Genomic DNA, 7,440 nt, shown 5'->3' on the forward strand with positions numbered 1-7,440 from the left:
CTGCTAGACGACTGGATCATCTTAAACATCGTATACAATCGAGGCCTCTCATCATTTTAACACACATCATCTATTTCATCTACCCATTGTTCTACCCAACATATTTCTAGATATAAAATACATACACAATCCATATCTGAGAAAAAAACAATGTTTACATCTTTCATCCAGCATAAATTTCAAAAAATATTTATACAGTTTATATCTGAAATATAATGTTTACATCTTTCATCCAACATAAATTTCAAAGCTTAAAATACATATACGGTCTAGATCTGAAAAAAAGTTCAGATCTGCAGGAAAGAAGTTCAGATCTATCATCCAACATAGATCTCATGGTATACAGTTTAGATATGAAGAAAAAGTTTAGGTCTGAGATGAGAAAGTGTAGATCTGAGATGAGAAATAGTAGATCTGAAGAAAAAAGTTTCAGATCTGAAAGAAAGAAGTTCAGATCTTGCATCCAGCAAGCATCTCAGGTAAATAGATAACATATATACACATAACACATAATTTATATAAAATACTTCATATTTATGTGTAAGATGAAAGTGACTATACACTCACCTGATACAAAGTGATTTGGACAACACCTCACTTCTAAAAATAACCTTCTCTAATGAAACCTGGAAGTTTGCTTGAAAACCGGGCTCTACGCGGGCAGAGTTTCAAACCGAAAAACTCTTTTTCTCGGGGACTCCGGGCTCTCCGAGGTTTTCTTTTATCGCTAGAAAGGTACCTAGGCTTTGAAGGGGTGTTTGGGTGAGTTAGAGAGAGAGAGAGAAGTGGAAATGTGCAAGAAATCCGGCTGCCTTCACACCTTTTATATAGGGCCTGATCCTCGGACCATGCGCTGGGCATACAACTCAACTACGCTGGCCGTCGTTCGGATAAGGTGCGAGGTGGCGGTCTCCAGGTGGTGCGACGTGGCCGTCTCTGGAACCGTAGAAAAATTCAATACGCGGGGCGTAGGGTCCTCGTATGCGGGGCGTCTGAAGTCTACACTGGGCGTAGCCTCACATCCAGCTTCGCAAAATTGAACACTTAACTTCTAAAAGTCATAACTTTCGCATACGAGTTCCGTTTTCGACGTTCTTTATATCCACGAGTAGGTGGGAACGTACTCTACAACTTTCATTTAGACTTCGTCGGCTAATTTTGACTTTATTTTAAAAGTTATATTATTAACAAGCCGGGACATGATTGGTCCGTTAAAATCTCATAATTTCTTCATCCGACGTCCGTTTTCGTCTGACTTTTTATCTTTACGCTACTATTAACGAGATCTTTGATTCTCGTTTAGGTTGTGTCAACTAAAAATCGTTTGATCTAATATTCGAACTTCGAGTTGTACACCGTTAAGTCGAAACTTCAAAAAATCATAACTTCCTCGTACGAAGTCAAATTTGGGCGTTCTTTATATCCCCGGAATCCTTGTTTCAACCTCTAGAACTTTATGTAAAGATATCGGGCTTATCTCACACTTTAATTTTAATGCTTATTTTTATCATTTATTTATTATAAATTTATAAATAAATAATAAGCATATAAATTCACATAATTCACATAATACTCAAATATTTCATCTTTTATTACTTCAAAAAGAGTTACAAAGTTGACCTAGACTATTACATCATCTAATAATGCTTAGCCCATAAACGCGGGCGTTATAGGTGCCTTCCTGCGATCCTGACAAAACCTGAAACACATAACACGGTAAGCACGAAGCTTAGTGAGTTCCCCAAAATACCACACATCTCGGTAGCATGTCATGGCTATACTCAGATAAGACCCTCCGGTCAATGTGTCTCAGTGGGGCCCTCCGGTCCCAGAACTCAGGCGGACCCTCCGGTCCTAACTCAATAAGCTCATAATAACAATACTTAGTATAAATCACAGAGACATAATGCAGAATATCACAATACACAAATCAGCACATAAGACATCTCAGTCACACAAAGATACCACTCGTGGTAAGTATAGTGAGAAGACTCGCCTCATATGATGTCTAGTAACTCACGTGCTCGATATCCCCGAACTCGAAACAATGACCTAGCCCTCGCCTAATCACATAAAGTAATTATCTCAAATCAATAACGACTCTCAAGGTTAGACTAATCCCTTCCTATGTTCTCTCAGAAGGCTAAAAGACCATTTTACCCCTCAAATGGTCCAAAAGTGCACATGTTGACCAAACCTTAAAAGTCAACGAAAGTAAACTGTAGGGAGGTACGTTGCGCGTACCAGATCTGTACGCGGGGCGTACTCCGTGGTCATCCAGAATCGAGGAACTCGACCCCCTACGCGGCACGTATTGGGATTACGCCCAACGTAAGTCCCAGTTTCATACTTTCATGATTTTTGGTCTGAATAGAGTAAAACATAAGCTCGTATCTCAGATCCAGGCACTCTACTATCTCTTAAGCCATAAAGTCGAAACCTTTAAGCCTTTGCATGGCTGAAAAGGTCACCAATCACTTCAAACACATATCCTCTTTCCCCATTAAGCCCTAATCTCATGCACGACTTAATCTTAACGTCCAAGATTGGATTTTTATGGATTTATAACACAAAATACATTGAAATGGGGTAGATCAAGGTCCATGGAGTTCCTTTGCTCAAAATGTCTCCACCTTTGGGACTTAAACCCTAAAAATGCTCCTATATGATGTTCATAACAAAAGAGTGGTAAAATTTGAAGCTTTTTACCTTTGTGAGAAGCTCCCCACTCAGTTTAGCTCAGATCTAGAAGCTTGGACTCCAATCTTTCCTCTTCAAGGTCTTCTTCTCTTCTTCACAAGCACACAATGACACTTTCAAGCTCAAATACACACACACAAGTTTAGAACAAAGGTTTAGCTCTTTTAGGGTTTCACTCTCTGGAAATGGTGGCTGGGAAGGAGGCCATAACATTCCTTTTATAGTGCTCATGTCCCATTTAGGATTTTGAGTCTGAGCCCATTACGCCCAGCATAACTATGGTACGCCCAGCGTACCGGGTAGGATCCGCGTCAAAGGCACATCCATGGGTACGCACAATGTACTCTTCAGTACGCCCATCGTACCCACTTGTCACCATTTTCTATTTTGGGATAATTTTGACAACTCGGAAAAGAAGAAGGATTAAAAAGATATACCTAACTTTCAGGATGTTACAATAACATATACCGATCAAGACCTTCATTTTCTTCGTGTATCGGCCCCACTTTGTTGCATAGTCGACTAGTTCTCGCATAGTATTAAGTTGAGTGTATGGCAAGCTACACCACATCCATATCCATTCCCATACGGTTTTCACAAAGGGGAACCTAAGTAAAATATGATATGGTCCTTCATCTACCTCCCTGCAAAATGCTCGTTGGTTTGTTTCCAAGATTATACCCCGTTAGGGAACTGGATTATTTGGCTAATCGATCATATATTCGCCATCACCTGATAAATCACATCTCCATTTGTCAACCTCTGTTGTCGGTTGGAATTGTCCCAAGGATGAAGAAAGTGTCACAAGTTCGATGAAATTTGGAGTAGTTTTCCGGTTCCATGAGTGTCGCAAGTTCGATGCATATGCAGATTTAGCTTGATACTCTATTTCAAATTAAGTATACATATATGTATCTATTTATGGTTGATTTTGTGTCAAGGATAAACTTAGTTTATGAATGGTATAGAATTTCATATTAAAGATGCCACACTCTGACAAGAAAGGTCGTCAATGCATTAATATAAACATAATTTGGACCAACAATTTAATATATATATATATATATATATATATATATATATATATATATATATATATATGAGAAGGTTCAAATGAGGACAATTATGAAATCGAGAACGTGATAACAAATTTAGGCTACATATTTCTTTTTGTCGCAAAATATTCTCCCGTACTGGCGCGACAGAGGAACTTAATATTCATACGTGAATCTAAAGGTAAGTATATTCTCACATATTTCAAATATGCCGCTTAAGCACTCCAGCGTATCGAGACGACGGAACATATTATATTCATATATGAATAAATATATTCATATATGAATAATCACCTGAGAATAGACACATACATACATATATATATATATATATATATATATATATATATATATATATATATATATACACACACACACACTTATTTATGTGTATATATATATATACACACACTTATTTATGTATGAATATTCGTCATCGTCACCAACTATCTGTCGGTACGTTTGAGGGTTTTGCGGCAAAACGAAATATATGGACCAATGGTGGCTGCAGTGTAGTTGGTTTATATTCACATATGAATATTACATTTTTTATCATGTCGGTACGTGGGGGGTTTTGCGGTGTATATATATACCTTAAAAAACATTTACAAGATTTGAATTTTAAGAGGTACACCCCCTAAAACAGCATTTACAACTATTTTATGCATTGACAAAATAAAAATCTTATCCGTCTTTAAACCTTGCCTTGATGGCTCTTGACTCGGTCCGATCACCAATCCTGGCCAACAACCTTTCCCATTATGTAGCACTTTCTTCCACTGTTAATCTTCTTCGCCGTTTATATAACCCTCCGCACCTCCACTCTTTCCTCTCCATTTCAAAATCGTCGCACTACCTCTTTCTTTCTTTCATTCTACACCTACACCACCATCGACTATCACCTACATCACCATCATCGGCTACTACCTCCACCACCATCTCACTAACATCGTCCAGTAGCGAGCTACAACACTCTTTTCTATTCCTTCCTATCTATCTCTGTATCTCTCTTAAATAGCATTGCACCACCTTGATTTAGGATTTTGATTTTCTGATTTGATACCATCATCGAGTCCGCTTTCTCCCGCTCAATCCATCATTTGAATCCCAAATTTTTCGTTCACGATCACATTGCCCTTGATATCGGACCTGCCCACATATATCCCAGGCGCCAACGTCCAATCTTCACAACCCTAAACCCTGGACCCAAAAGAACCCTAGCCGCCGTTCCTCACCCTCGCTCTTCCATTTCCGTCTCTGCTATGACCAAGAGTTGTCATTCTTCAACCACCCATACAAGAGGAATATATGGAGTTATTACAGTTTCTAGGTAAATCCATCTACTCCAGATTACCTATTTCCCACTAGGTTCAAAGAGACAAAAGCACTTAATGTCTTTCTTTACTTATTTTTATCTTAATTTATTGTTTTGGGTGTAGCCGGATCTACCAAGAACGTCGATTAAAATCTGAAATATATTGATTTTGTGAGTTTTTTTTTTTTGTTACAGACTGTGTCTCTACCAACGTCATCAGCTAAGCATTAAAAAATTCTCAAATCAAGAGGTATCCCCTTGTTCATCGAACCTGATAAATTTCATCTTTGTGTGGGTGATTTCTATTTACTCTGTTTTCATTTTTGTTTATTTGTATCTGGTTTGTTTATGAATCTAAGTCTAGCTAAAAAATTTCTAACCTAGGTGTTGCATATCATAAATTGAATTGAGATTGATTTTATTAAACATGGATGTTGGCTACGGTGGATTAAAGTTTAATAAATTGGGTGATTAATGACATTTTTCCAATAGAAGGTAAATAAGATATGAACTTATTTTAGATGCTCACTTAAAACTCTTTGTGTTTTGTAGGAGTGGTGAATTTGGTAATAGACATTTGTGCCCTGCAAGCTCTGATCATTGGTTGGTGTCGTTGATGAAGATATTGAAAAAAAGTAATTTTTGTTGTTTAATGACCTTTTTGCCCCTATATGGTCTTTATGGTCTTGATTTTCAATTTTCCATTGTGAGATTCATTTGAATTTGACAGATGATGCTGATGAAGTCCTTATAGTGTGTTGCTCTTATCGGTGTTGCATTGGTGCTTTCTCCTTCTAGGCTGATCCAATGTAACAAATCAAAATTATTAGTTATATTTAAATCGGAGTTCATCAATGGCACACATTTTCATTATTAATATTGAGATATGGTGTTTGTTTTCCAGTCCTCAAAGGAAATTTAAGACTTTGGATACGTAATGGTAACACCTACCCACCAAGTTCTATAACTCAATATGTTGACTTGATCTGCTGAAAATGAAGACACCTAACCTTCTATTTTGATTTTTAAATATGGGTAATATAGCTTCACATTTTATTTTTATAACTGGTTCTATAGCTTCGACTGTGGTTTTGATTTTCAGATATTGGTTCTATAGCTTTGACTGTGATGTTGATGGTTTTGTGGTGTAATATGGTCAATACACGAAATCAGGTACAAGTATGTCTCTTTAATTTACTGTTTTCCTTGTATTTGAATGTATGATTTATGTCATAGACTCTGATATGTAGGATTTTCTTTTGTATTAGGCTCCACATGATTTAGCATTTTTGATTAAATGTGCTCCACATGACTAAAATTTGAGGTTGTTTACGTGTGCTCATCTGTTGTTTGCAGGTTGTTGAAGATAACACTACAAAAAAGACCAACTGATATGGGTTTGTCGGTTTTTTCAACTGAACTAATCTTGATGGTGCTCTTGGTATATTAACAGAAAGTAAGATTGTTGATGTATTATTTTAGTTCATCTAATTCTATTGATAAAGTGTTTTTACAGATTTGACAGAAGATCAAAGGTTATCAGTTTATATATGTTGTTGTATACAACTTTCATGAAAGATTATAGAATATGGTGTTGAATTATTGGTTTCATAAGTTGGAGTTCTAATATCTACATAGGCTCTATGATTTTGTTTAAAGAAAATTTTACCCCTTCTTGATTTTCTTGTATGCTACTGTTGATGTTAAAGTTTTTCTAGAATAATGACAATTCTGTCCTTGGATATCATTTACAACTATAAAGGGTATTCTTGGATTGAGTTTACCTTTGGATTTAAGTTACTCTCACTAATGACGGGTGCTGCTGCTGGACAATTTCCATGTTTGAATTTGTACCGGTATAATGGTTTTTTTTTTTTTTTTTGAGTAATTGTAGTTACAAATGTCCTTAATACTTTGTTGCTTTTTCTGGTGAACTCTTTTTTTATCTATCATATTTTTATTTAACAAAAGGTCTGATGCAAATCTTCTTCTTAATCAAACAGGAAAAAGAAAATGAAATCTTTGGGTAACTTTTCAAAGGTATAATGTTTGATTAAGGCAAAATGAAAATCCAATATTATACAGAAGCTAATGCAAGAAGAAAAAGTCACATTTTGTATAGACAAAACAGATTGAGATTATTCTTTTGTGAAACTTGTATTCTTGAGTAAAATGATTTTAGTTTTTGTTATCATCAGTTTTATGTACTTGGTCAATGTAACTCCAATTTTGATATATATTTTTATTTTTGTTATGTTATATTGTTAAATGTGATATAATTGTAATAATAAAACAATAAATAATTTTTCAGGTTATTTTTATTTTTTACATAGAAAATAGTTTGAAATTCTTTCACAACCTAACATTCTA

At 35.8% G+C, this 7,440-nt stretch overlaps 1 long non-coding RNA gene across 3 annotated transcripts; it reads left to right on the forward strand.

Moving 5' to 3' along the window:
• Window positions 1-4,502: 4,502 nt before the first annotated feature.
• On the forward strand, window positions 4,503-7,065 carry LOC145088408 (uncharacterized). 3 transcript variants are annotated; one of them, XR_013701104.1, is made up of 6 exons: window positions 4,503-5,085; window positions 5,266-5,320; window positions 5,623-5,705; window positions 5,801-6,105; window positions 6,173-6,243; window positions 6,427-7,065. It is a non-coding gene; the product is annotated as an uncharacterized LOC145088408 (long non-coding RNA). The 3 variants fall into 3 exon arrangements; XR_013701103.1 differs by having other exon boundaries at window positions 5,801-5,879; window positions 5,975-6,243; XR_013701102.1 differs by having other exon boundaries at window positions 5,801-6,243.
• Window positions 7,066-7,440: the final 375 nt, after the last annotated feature.

Source organism: Lactuca serriola, chromosome 2 (genome assembly GCF_051521515.1).
Source record: "Lactuca serriola cultivar US96UC23 chromosome 2, Lser_US96UC23_V15, whole genome shotgun sequence".
Lineage (NCBI taxonomy): Eukaryota > Viridiplantae > Streptophyta > Magnoliopsida > Asterales > Asteraceae > Lactuca > Lactuca serriola.